General features: G+C 40.4%; 1 long non-coding RNA gene across 1 annotated transcript in view; it reads left to right on the forward strand.

The window, feature by feature from the left end:
• The window catches only part of LOC128929812 (uncharacterized), a 40809-nt gene extending 30745 nt beyond the window's left edge, over positions 1 to 10064 (forward strand). Inside the window, exon 3 of the long non-coding RNA XR_008476975.2 lies at positions 9950 to 10064. This is a non-coding gene — a long non-coding RNA (uncharacterized LOC128929812). The remainder of the gene's footprint in view (positions 1 to 9949) is intronic.
• The last annotated feature ends 2662 nt before the right edge of the window (positions 10065 to 12726 follow it).

The following is a 12726-nucleotide window of genomic DNA, read 5'->3' on the forward strand; positions in this document are numbered from 1 at the left end:
TGCTTCTGCTGCCTTAAAGGAGGTGTAATCATCTTGCCCATTGTGCAGAAAAAAACAATTCAGTGGTATTACAATAGAGAAAGAGTTTAATTAACTTAGAGCTAGGCAAATGGAAGGATAGGAAGTTTATTACTCAAATTAGTCTCTCTGAGCACTCAAAGATTAGAGTTTTTATGGATACATTGGCTGGTGGGGGGCTAGGGCATGTGTGCTACTGATTCATTGGGGATGAAATTATAGGGGTGTGGAAAATGATCCTCTTGCACAGAATCAGCCTCTGGCTGGGGGCCACAGGACCAGCTATCATGAGTCATGGGTCTGAGTGAAGTCAGTTGGTCACGAAAATGGCAGAAGTTTGAAAAACATCTCAAAAGACTAACCTTAGGTTCTACAATAGTGATGTTATCTATAGGAGCAACTGGGGGAAGTGTGACCTCCAACACAGTAACCAATTATAGGAGGGCAAGCTACACTTACATTTTAGAACAATTCAAGCCATTCCTATAATCCTAATCTTGTGGCCTTTCTTTTCTTTTCTTTTTGAGGCAGAGTCTTGCTTTGTCATCCAGGCTGGAGTGTGGTGGTGTGATCATAGCTCATTGCAATCTCAAACTCTTGAGCACAAGTGATCCTTGTGACTCAGCCTCCTTGTAGTCAGGACTACAGGCACTTACTACCATGACCAGCTAATTTTTAAATTTTCTGTAGAGGTGGATTCTTGCTTTGTTGTCCACGCTGTCCTTGAACTCCTGAGTTCAAGCAATCCTCCTGCCTTGGCCTCTCAAAGTGCTGGAATTACAGGCATGAGCCACTTTGCCCAGCCCTGTGGCCTTTCATTAGTCTTACAAAGGTGATTTCTGTCCCTGAACAAGGAGGTTGTCAGTTTTAGGGAAGGACTATTATCATCCTTTCTTTAATATTAAACCATAAACTAAATTCCCCCATGGTTATCTTGGATTATGCCTGGGAATAAGTGAGGACAGCCAGCCTGTGAGGCTAGAAGCAAGACTGAGTCAGCCAAGCTAGACTTCTCTCACTGTCGTAATCTCTACAAAGGTGGTTTCAGAGGCTTCTGGGAAACCTGGATTATAGGAGGTATCCAAAGTCTGTTGCCAATTTATTCCTCAGACAGCTTGGCCAACACCTGGAGATTTAGGAGTTCTTGGGAAAGATGTTTTCTCTTCCCCACTTTCTATGCTCATACTGTGGATAAAAAATTGAGCTGGCCCCAAAAGAGCAAACTAGATGAAATTGTGGTTCATTTATGGCATTTGACAAATCTGCAAGATTTGATGCAAGTGCATTACTAAATGATTAAAACCCTAGGTTCTGCCCTCTGGGAATGTGTGAGAGTATTATATTACTCCTGAATAATGTAATGACTGCAGTTTTCTGCCAGTTCAAAAATATAGCCAAGATGCCCTTTTTCACTGTATTTACCAATTGCATTCTAAAAGCCATCTTCCTTGTAGCAAGTTTCCCCATTTTCTTCTGCTTTAGTTTATTATGATTTAATAAAAATCGAATCAGTGGATTTAAGCTTAATTAAAGCTACTGGCATGTTTTTAAGCAAGGTAGCAGGCGTATATGAAGGTGTATGCTAACAAGATTCAGGAAGTATTTCCTGATATAGACTCAGAGATACTGGGAATTAAATGGATCACTCACACACAGGAGGGGAGTCAGAATGGATTTGATTTTGCTGAGAATTTAATTAAAGTTTTCATTAGGATATAGATGTTCAGCATTTCCTCTGAACAGTGTATGTTCAAAAGTGGAAAAAGTAGAGGAAATAGATTGTCGTTCCCAATGCTTCAGCTTGATGTGTTAAGAGAGCTGGCATAGTATAACCAGGGAGATCTTTGGATTGAAGCTATACCATACACCAGGGGATGGCAAACTTTTCTTATATCAGGCTAGATAGTAAACATTTAAGGCTTTGAGGTTCATAAGGTCTTTGTTGCAATTGTTCAACTCTGCCATGACAGTGTGAAAGAGTGTAGACAACAGGTAAATGAATAGGTATGGCTTTGTGTCAATACAACTTTATTTATAAAAACAGACTGTAGGCAGGTGTTGGCCCAAGAGCCATACCTTGCCATAGAACAAAGCTTGAGTGCTTTCTTTCATAGGTAGGAAATCATTCACTGGATAGTACCCTCAGATGATAAGACAATGCTTTCATTTGTAATATGTATGATGGTCTCTAGCCACACAATTTTAGGACAAGTCACCAGCCAGAGGACCGCGAACGTGGCCTTCACCAGTTTTTCATTTCCATCGTCCTTCTTGCTTTCACCTCCTTTTATGCATGTCATTTATTTGATACTTCCTTTATCCCTGTCATGCGCCTCTATCTTTTCAGTTTATTTCTACTTTCCCGTTAACTCTGGAGACAGTATGAGGAAGGAATTAGGCATTTGGACCCAAAGCTCACTCATACCTGGTTTTGAATCTTGGCTGAGTCACTTATTTAAGAAGCGTTTTTGTTGTTGTGGTGGTGGTGGTGGTGGTTGTTGTTTTTGAGACAGAGCGTCGCCCTTTCTCCAGGCTGGGATGTAGTGGTGTGATCTCGGCTCACTGCAACCTCTGCCTCCCAGGTTTAAACGATTTTCCTGCTGCAGCCTCCCGTTAAGAAGTTTTTTTTTTTTTATTGCTGGGATTGTGTTTGTCTTTCAAATGACACTCAAGGTAGATAATTCATAAAGTTACTGTGGTGTTTAAAAGAATATGAATGATGCTCTACAATTTAGTAATCAATAAATGGTAATTAAAGGTACTCACAAAATATACCTAAATTATTACTGCTATGTAGTCTCTGATATTCTACATTTATGAATCAAATTTTAAATTTCTTCCAGACTTTCATTTTTGTTCATGTTGGGAGCTGAAATGTCCTCAGAAGAAAGTAACTTTTGTTTATTATTAAGCTAGATGATGAGGGCTAAAACCACAAGATAACAGTGGCTTAGACAAGAGACACTGGTGTAGAATGGTGCCCAGGATCAAAGCCCCTTCCACCTGTGTCTCCTGCTTCTATTCCAATGTGGCTGTTCCAGCTCCTCAAGCAGTTAAGCAATCACAGAGGTCAGGGCAAAGGGCAGAAAATGAGAGGCTTTCATAGACAACAAGTGGCTCCCTCAGGCACTCTCCATCACATAAACCTGTTTTACTTTCACCACTGACTGCAATCATCTTGTTTTTGTTTCTCGTCTTTTTCTTCCCAATAGAATATAAGCATCAGGAGCTCAGGGACTTTGTCTTATTTGCCACTGTTTCCCCGACATGTGAGACAATGGCTGGAACATTGTGGGCACACACTCAACATCTTTCCTTCCTCCTCTCCCTTTCCCTTCCCTTCTCTCTACTTTTATTTTAGATTCAGAGGTAATATGTGCAGGTTTGTAACTTGGGCATATTATGTGATCCTGAGGTTTGAAGTGACCAATTGAACAATCAACATAATACCAGTCAGCTTGGATTAGTGCCAGGTAATAATAGTTAACAATGATTACACGTCAAGGAATATGCCAAGTGTTTTTACATGTTTTATCTCATTGACTTCTTCAGTAACCCAAGGACAGTAAGGAGTAATAGTTATCTCACCTTAATGATAAGAAAACTAGACTTCAGGGAAGTTAAGTAACTTGCCCAAGGTGTCCCACTGGGGGGGGAAAAAACGTGGAGCCAGGACTGGCACTAGGTGTATCAGATTTTAAGGCCAGGGGTCTTAAACAACAGGCGGCCCACAGAGGAGACTGCTAAACTATATAAATCCATTGAGATGATTTCAGGATTCCTGGACTAATTACAATGAAAGATGTTTGAGGTGCAATAGACCAGTCTCTAATATGTGTGACAAAGTAACACAAGAAGCACTTTGCTAAGAAATTAGTCATTGTCCATTGACTTGACAATGAATCTATCTGAACTTGCTCTATTATCTTGCTATGATTAGTGATAGATGGGCAACTTAAAGTCAAGGGAAAGTTACTGAAGTGAAACCCAAAAGTTAGCCAAAGGAGAAAAAAAAGTCAAGTTGATACTTAAAACCTGAACTTGAAGTTTTTCTTCTAATATTTGAAGTCTCTTTTTTTTTTTTTAGAAAATAAAAAGACCTAAGTGTCCAAAATTTTCTTTAATTAGGCATTTTTCCCCTCAAATTTTATTTTAATTTCCAGGGTACCTGTGCAAGATGTGCAGGTTTGTTATATAGGTAAACGTGTGTCGTGGTGACTTGTTACACAGATCATCCCATCACCTAGATATTAAGCCCCACATCCATTAGCTGTTCTTCCTAATGCTCTCCCTCCCCACGGCCCCCCAGACAGGCCTCACTGTGTGTTGTTCCCCCCATGTGTTCATGTGTTCTCATCACGCAGCTCCCACTTATAAGTGAGAACATGGGGTATTTTGATTTCTGTTCCTGCGTTAGTTTGCTGAGGATAACAGCTTCCAGCTCTATCCATGTCACTGCAAAGGACATGATCTTGTTCCTTTTTGTGGCATTTATTTTTAATAGCATGCAGCTAAATATGATCACAGCATGGGTTTTAACAATTACAGCAATAGAAAATAACTCAGAATTCATTTTTTTAAAAATACAAGTAATAATCTTCCTGTTTGAGGCAGTGTGGGATGCAGGAAACGTTGCGGACTTGGAAGTCAGACATAGCCAGCTTGGCAATGCTTACTTTGCCAGTTTCTGGCTGGGTGGCCAATGTCTTCTCATTTCTCTGAGATTGGTTTCCTCATCCTTAAAACAAATTAGAATGGTACTATAATTTCTTCTGGTATTATGTCCTGAAGGATCAATGTCACCACATCAAGTTTTATATTTTTATTTATTTATTTATTATTGAGACAGAGTTTCGCTCTTGTTACCCAGGCTGGAGTGCAATGGCGTGATCCCGGCTCACTGCAACCTCCGCCTTCTGGGTTCAGGCAATTCTCCTGCCTCAGCTTCCTGAGCAGCTGGGATTACAGGCACACACCACCATGCCCAGCTAATTTTTTGTATTTTTTAGTAGAGATTGGGTTTCACCATGTTGACCAGAATGGTCTCGATCTCTTGACCTCATGATCCACCCACCTCGGCCTCCCAAAGTGCTGGGATTACAGGCTTGAGCCACTGCGCCCGGCAATTTTTATATTTTTAGTAGAGATGAGGTTTCACCTTGTTGGCCAGGCTGGTCTCAAACTCCTGACCTCAAGTGATCTGCCCGCCTTGACCTCCCTAAGTGCTGGGATTGTAGGCGTGAGCCATCGTGCCCCGTTTTCCAGACTTTTATTAGGAGCCTAGCTCAATGTAAATCACTGAGGTTACTCTATAACTTTTTTTTTTTTAAGATGAAGTCTTGCTCTGTCACCCAGGCTGGAGTGTAGTGGTGCAATCTTGGCTCACTGCAACCTCTGCCTCCCAGGTTTAGATGATTCTCCTGCCTCAGCCTCTCGAGAAGCTGGCATTACAGGCATGCACCACCATGCCTGGCTAATTTTTGTATTTTTAGTAGAGATCAGGCTGGTCTCAAACTCCTGATCTCAGGTGATCCACCCAGCTCGGCCTCTCAAAGTGCTGGGATTACAGGTGTGAGCGATCACGCCTGGCCTTATTCTTTAACTTTACTTGGCCAAACTAAATTTTTGTAGGTTTTTTTTTTAAACACTGAAAATTTTTCAGGAATAATCTATCTATAGCAAAGTGCATAAATTCACTGCTCCATATAATTTAAATATCTACATGGGCAATGTGCAGTGGCTCGGGCTTGCAATCCCAACACTCTGGGAGGCTGAGGATGGAGGATTGCTTGAGCTCAGGAGTTTGAGACTAGCCTGGGCAACATAGTGAGACATTGTTTCTACAAAAAAAAAATTTTTTTTTAATTAGTTGGGCATAGTGACATGTACCTATATTCCTAGCTACTTAGGAGGCTGAGGTGGTAGGATCACTTGAGTCTGGGAGGTGAAGGCTGCAGGGAGCCATAATCGCACCATTACACTATAGCTTGGACAACAGAGTGAAACTCTGTCTCAAAAAAAAAAATTGGTAAATAAGTAAAGTGTACAATCACATACCTCCAACGCAGATCAAGATGGAGAATATGTCCAGCACTCAGATTTCCTCGTGCTCTTCCTAATTGGTACTTCCTCCAAGATAACTAATATATAAATTTTCTGTAGCTTTTCATTTTGAAATGATTTCAGCCTTACGAAAAAATTGCAAAGTAGTATTAGTATCCCTGCCTACCCTTCACTCACCTTTCCCCAGTCATGAAATAATTATAAAAACCAGGAAATTAACATCAATAGAATTCTATAGACCTTATTCACCTTTCACCAATTTTTCCACTAATGTCTTTTTTTCTGGTCCAGGATCCATGCCAGGTTCACACATTGTATCCTGTTGTTATGTTTCTTTAGCCTACTGCAATCTGGGACAGTTCCTCTGTCCTTCCTGTCTTTTATGACAGTTTAAAAGAGACTGGTCAGTTATTTTATATAATATCCCTCAAGTTAAGCTTGCATGATGTTTCCTCGTGATTAAATTCAAGTTATGCATTTTTGACAATGCTGTGACAAAGATCTTATGCCCTTCTTAGTGCTTACTATCTGGAGGTACATGATAATGTCTCACTGGCAATGATATTGGCCTTGATCACGTGCTAAAGGTGGTGTCTGCCAGATCTCTTAACTTTAGAGTTATTATTTCTGCCTTTCTAATTAATAAATTTCTTATTGGGAGGTATTTTGAAATGATGCAAGTATCTTGTTACTCATCATACATTTACCTATTAATTTTAGCACCCATTATCGCCCAATGGTGGTTCTCTACTTGGACCATTTCTTTTACATTTATGAATTGGAATTCTACTGTTAGAAAGAGGTATCCCTTCTCCCCATTTTCTTTTCTTTTTGAGAATGAGTCTTGCTCTGTCGCCCAGGCTGGAGCGCAGTGGCACAATCGAGGCTCACTGCAACCCCTGTCTCGCTTCCCAGGTTCAAGCGATTCTCCTGCCTCAGCCTCCCAAGTAGCTGGGAATACAGGTGCCCACCACCACACCTGGCTAATTTTTGTAGTTTTAGTAGAGAGGGGTTTTTACCATGCTGGCCAGGCTGGTGTCGAACTCCTGACCTCAAATGATCTGCCTTGGCCTCCCAAAGTGCTGGGATTACTGGTGTGAGCCATCGCACCCGGCCTACATTTTTTTTTTCCAAGGTAGTCTTGTTGTCGCCCAGGCTGGAGTGCAGTGGCACGAGCTCAGCTCACTGCAACCTCTGCCTTCCAGATTCAAGTGATTCTTGTCCCTCACCCTCCTGAGTAGCTGGGACTATGCACAAGGTATGTGCCACCACACCTGGCTAATTTTTTGTATTTTTTGTAGAGATGAGGTTTTGCCATGTTGGCCAGGCTGGTCTCCAACTCCTGGCCTCAAGTGATCTGCTTGCCTTGGCCGTCCAGAGTGCTGGGATTACAGATGTGAGCCGCTGTGCCCAGACCCCATTTACTTCTTTATTCACTTATATATTTATCATTTAAATGTATTAATTAAGTTTTTATTATAAATATAATTTAATAAGTACATTTAAAATTCTCTTATAATTATATATTTTATATATTTATTTACCAACTATTCATTTAGTGTCAGCCTATACTCATAGCTATTTTCTCTTATTTTTTAATGTTATAACCCATCACTGCCGGGTTTATCGCTCACATTGTTCCAGCTTTGGTCATTGGGATTGCCTTCATGCTTCCTCCTGTGTCCTTTAAATATGCCAACATCATTTTAAAAAATGGAAAAGAAGGCTGGGTGCAGTGGCTCATGCCTGAAATCCCAACACTTTGGGAGGCCAAGGCAGGTGGATCACGAGGTCAGGAGTTTGAGACCAGTCTGGCCAACATGGAGAAACCCTGTCTCTACTAAAAAAACAAAAATTAGCCAGGAGTGGTTGCATGCACCTGTAATCCCAGCTACTTGGGAGGCTGAGGCAGGAGAGTTGTTTGAACCCGGGAGACAGATATTGCAGTGAGCCAAGATCATGCCATTGCACTCCAGCTTGGGGGACTGTCAAACACACACACTCAAAAAGCTTCTCTGCTTTCTGGAACCATAAGATGTTCCAGGCTCATTTTGTGCTTTTCCTGCCCCCAGTGCTAGAATCAATAATTTCTTTAAGAAGCTCTTATTCTTTTTTCTTTCTTTTTTTTTTTTTTTTTTTAATAAAAGAGTAGAGATGGGATCTTGCTACATTGATCAGGCTGGTCTCAAACTTCTGGCCTCAAGCGATCCTCCCATCTTGGCCTCCCAAAGTATTGGGATTACAGGCATGAGCCACTGTGCCTGGCCAAGAGACTCTTATTATTTTCATTGGTGAATGGCATAGAGACAGAGATCTGAGCTCATTACTTGTGAGGTGTCATTGCTTTTGTTCTTCTAGGTCCTTTGAGCAGAAAGCACTTGGACACATATATGTATATACTAACACACACACATGCATCTACTTCTGTTTCTACATCTATCTATCTGTATAACTCTGTAGATATATCTATAAAACTGTGGTTCTGGCTGGGCATGGTGGCTCATGACTGTAATCCTAGCACTTTGGGAGGATCAGGCGGGAGGATCGCTTGAGCTCAGAAGTTCAAGATCAGCATGGGCAGCATGGTGAGATCTTGTCTCTACAAAAAAAATTTAATATTTAGCTGGGTGTAGTGACATATTCCTGTAGTCTGAGCTACTCAGATTGCTGAGGAGGAAGGATTGCTTGAGCCCAGCAGGTCAAGGCTGCACTAACCTATGGTCCAACCACTGCACTCCAGCTTGGGCGACAGAGCACAAGACCCTCTCTGGAAAATTAAAAAGCTATGGTTTCATATTGATAATTTCAATTCCAATTAACACTACGTGGTTTATTCTAGTCTTCTTCCTTTTTTTTTTAAGTGTAACTTTTTACTCGGACAGAAATAAACCTGTGTCTTTTTCATAATATATTCACTAACTTGCTCAGTCTTTGAACACACATAACATAGCTTCAGAGTTGCTAATCCATACCCCTCTGAAAGTAAAATTTAACTAGAATACAATATTTGTATACTTATTTTAGTCTTGCAATATGCAGTATTTTTTAGTCTTTCCAAAAATATATATTGTGTTCTAAATTTACTTAGGTTAATTTGTTCAACCCCTACTCCCGGTGATTATTGTCGGTTATATCTCAGGTTTATTCGTTAATGTTTGTTTTCTCCCTACATCCTGGTTGATTTCAATTATGTATTTATTTCCTTAGGATGTAAAAACATTACCATGCTTTCTGGAATCTAGAACTATCCTCAGAATTATGTCATTCTCTTTTCATATCTTCTACCCCATTCCCATTTCCCCATTCTTTCCACCCCATTCCCACTTTTCTGTTGTTAATCAGTCTCATTAGTTTCCATGCTGTCCATCACTTGTATATTTCCTTTCATCTCCTTCTTTCTTACACAGAGGCAGCATACAACAGATACTCTGTTTTTTCACTTAAAACATACTATTGGAAATTGCCTTATGCCAGTTCATTGAGAGCTTCCTCATTCTCTTTTTACAGCAACACGATACTCCATTGTGTGAGTGTGCTTCAGTTTATTCATCCAGTATCCCATCTGTGGGCATGTATGTGGTTTCCAATATTTTGCAATGATAAACAATGCTATAATTATTTGTGCGTATTTTTGTATTGTTGGAAATGTGTCTCCACTATGAATTCTTAGAAAGGGAATTGCTGGCTCAACAGGTTAGTGGATAGTTTTGTCAGATAGTTCCAAATTCCTCTCAACAGGGATTGTACCATCATGCATTTCCAACAGCAGTGTATGACAGTACCTGTTTCCCTATGATCTTGCTATCAGAATGATTTGTCATACTCTTTTTTCTTTCTTTCTTTTTTTTTTTTTTTTTTTTTGAGACAGGGTCTTATTCTGTCACCCATGCTGGAGTTCAGTGGCTTGATCTGACTCACTGCAGCCTCACCCACCCAGGCCCAAATGATCCTCCCACTTCAACCTTCCAAGTACCTGGGACTACAGGTAAATGCCACCATGCCTGGAGAATTGTTATATTGTTTATAGAGATTGGGGTTTCATCATGTTGCCCAGGCTGGTCTCAAACTCCTGGGCTCAAGTGATCTGCTCACCCTGGCCTCCCAAAGTGTTGGGATTACAGGAGTGAGCCACCACACCCAGGCTTTCATACTATTTGATTTTTACAAATTTAGCAGGTGAGGGATGATATTTCAATATTGTTTTAATTTACAGTTATCTAATTGGGGGCAGTTTGCACATCTTTTCATAAGTTTAAGGACCATCTATACATACTTTCCCTTTTGTTAGTTTTAAGCTAATTTAAAAATGTTCTCTCTCCCTCTCCCTCTCTCTCCCTCTCCCTCTCTCTCTCTCTCCCTCTCCCTCTCTCTTCCTCTCCCTCTCCCTCTCTCTCTCCCTCTCCCTCTTCCTCTCCCCCACTCCTCTCTCTCTCCCTTTCTTCACCCCCTCCTCTCTCTCCTCCCTCTCTCTCTCTCTCTTTTGGAAACAGTCTTGCTCTGTTGCCTAGGCTGGAGTGCAGTGGCATGATCTCTGCTCACTGCAACCTCTGCCTCCGGGGTTCAAATGATTCTCCTGCCTCAGTCTCCCAAGTAGCTGTGCACCACCATACCCAACTAATTTTTAAATTTTATTTTATTTTAATAGAGACAGTGTTTTACCATGTTGTTCAGGCTGGTCTTGAACTCCTGAGCTCAGGCAGTCTGTCCACCTCAACTTCCCAAAGTGCTAGGATTACAGGCATGAGCCACCACGCCCAGCTGGAGATATTAGTCTTTTATTTTTTAATACATATTGCAAACATTTTCTCTAAGTTTGTCCAGTTGTCTTTTTGTTATACACAATTGTTAATGTGTATGACAAAATACACATTATGCAGTCAAATTTATCCCTCTTTTATTGCCCCAGGAGTTTTGAGTCATTATAAAATCTTTCCCTACATTAAGGTTAATAAGGAATTCACTCATGTTTTCTTTTAGTATATATATGCTTCGCCCCCCGCAACCCAGCTTTTTCATTTAGCTTCCTGGTCTATTTGGAGTATATTCTTGTGTGTGGTGGGAAATATGCATTTAATTTTATCTTTTAAAAGTGGCTATTCATTTATCTCAACCCTATTTAGTGAAAATTTATCTTTGCCCCAGTGATTTGAGATGTCATATTTATCATATGCTAAATGTGTTCACATCGACTGGAATCTATATTGGGGCATTTTATTCCTCAAGTCTATTTGTCTTTTTTTTTTTTTTTTTGCAACTATACACTGCTTTGATTAAAAAGTCTATTGGTCTGGTAAGGCAAGACCACCTTTGAAATTTTTCTTTTTCAGTGTAGGTAACAACTATCCTGACTTCTGTCACCTTAGATTGAATTTGTCTGTTTTTGAACTTCATATAAATAGAATCATATGGTATTTGTTATTTTATGTCTGACTTCTTTCATTTGATCTTATATCTGTGAGATACATTCATGCTGTTGGAAGTAGCAGCAGCTTGTTCATTTTCAGTGTTGTGTCATATTTCTTTGTATGCCTCTGCTACAACGTATCTATCCATTCCCGTTGATACACATGTAAATTGTTTCCAGTTGCTGTTAGGGACTTTTTTTTTTTTTTTTTTGGCACACCCATGTACCCATGTCTCTCAGAATTCCTAAGAGTGAAATTACTCAGTCATAGGATAAATGAATATTTAACTTTGGTAGATAATACCAAACAGCTTTTCAAAGTGTTTGTACCAGCTGTGTATAAGATTTTCCGCTGTTGCACAGTCTTTCTAGGACTTGGTATTGTCAGTCTTTGAAGCTGCCTTAAAAGAAAACAAAAGAAAGAAAACTTTGTATGACATAATTCTTCTTCCTTTTGAAACTCAAGAGTCATTTCCAAAACAGCAAATGGCTAGAAACAAAACAAAACAAAACTAGCAAGTCCCATTTTTCTAAACACACCTAACGAGTTCCTGTCATTAGTTTTATAGAAAAATATAGAAAAGCTGTTTTGAGTCTAGATCAAACGTAGCAGACAGTTTGTTGTTTACCCCAAAGCCGTTTTCAGGCCAGGCATGGTGGCTCATGCCTGTAATCCCAGCACTTTGGGAGGCTGAGGTGAGTGGATTACCTGATGTCAGGAGTTTGAGAGCAGCCTGACCAGCATGGTGAAACTCCATCTCTACTAAAAATACAAAAATTAGCTGGGTGTAGTGGTGCATGCCTGTAATCCCAGCTACTCTGGAGGCTGAGGCAGGAGAATTGCTTGAACCCAGGAGGCAGAGTTTGCAATGAACTGAGATTGTACTGCACTCTAGCCTGCACAACAAGACAGAAACTCCATGTCAGAAAAAAACAAAACAAAAACAAAAAAAACATTCTTTTTCTCTTTGCTTCTTTCTAGCAGGACCTCAGTTTTGTTCAGCATGCATCCTGAACAGCATGTCCAACAGGGAAGGTGATCTTATCCCTAGCTTAGTGGTGAATCTTGATACATCTAAGCTAATCAGGGCTTTCTTTCTTTCTTTCTTTTTTTTTTTTTTGAGACAGAGTCTCTCTCAGTTGCCCAGGCTGGACTTCAGTGGTGCGACCTTGGCTCACTGCAGCCTCCACCTCCTGCTCAAGTAATTTTCCTGCCTCAGCCTCCCAGGTAGCTGGGATTA

This window comes from Callithrix jacchus, chromosome 15 (assembly GCF_049354715.1).
Source record: "Callithrix jacchus isolate 240 chromosome 15, calJac240_pri, whole genome shotgun sequence".
Classification (NCBI taxonomy): domain Eukaryota; kingdom Metazoa; phylum Chordata; class Mammalia; order Primates; family Cebidae; genus Callithrix; species Callithrix jacchus.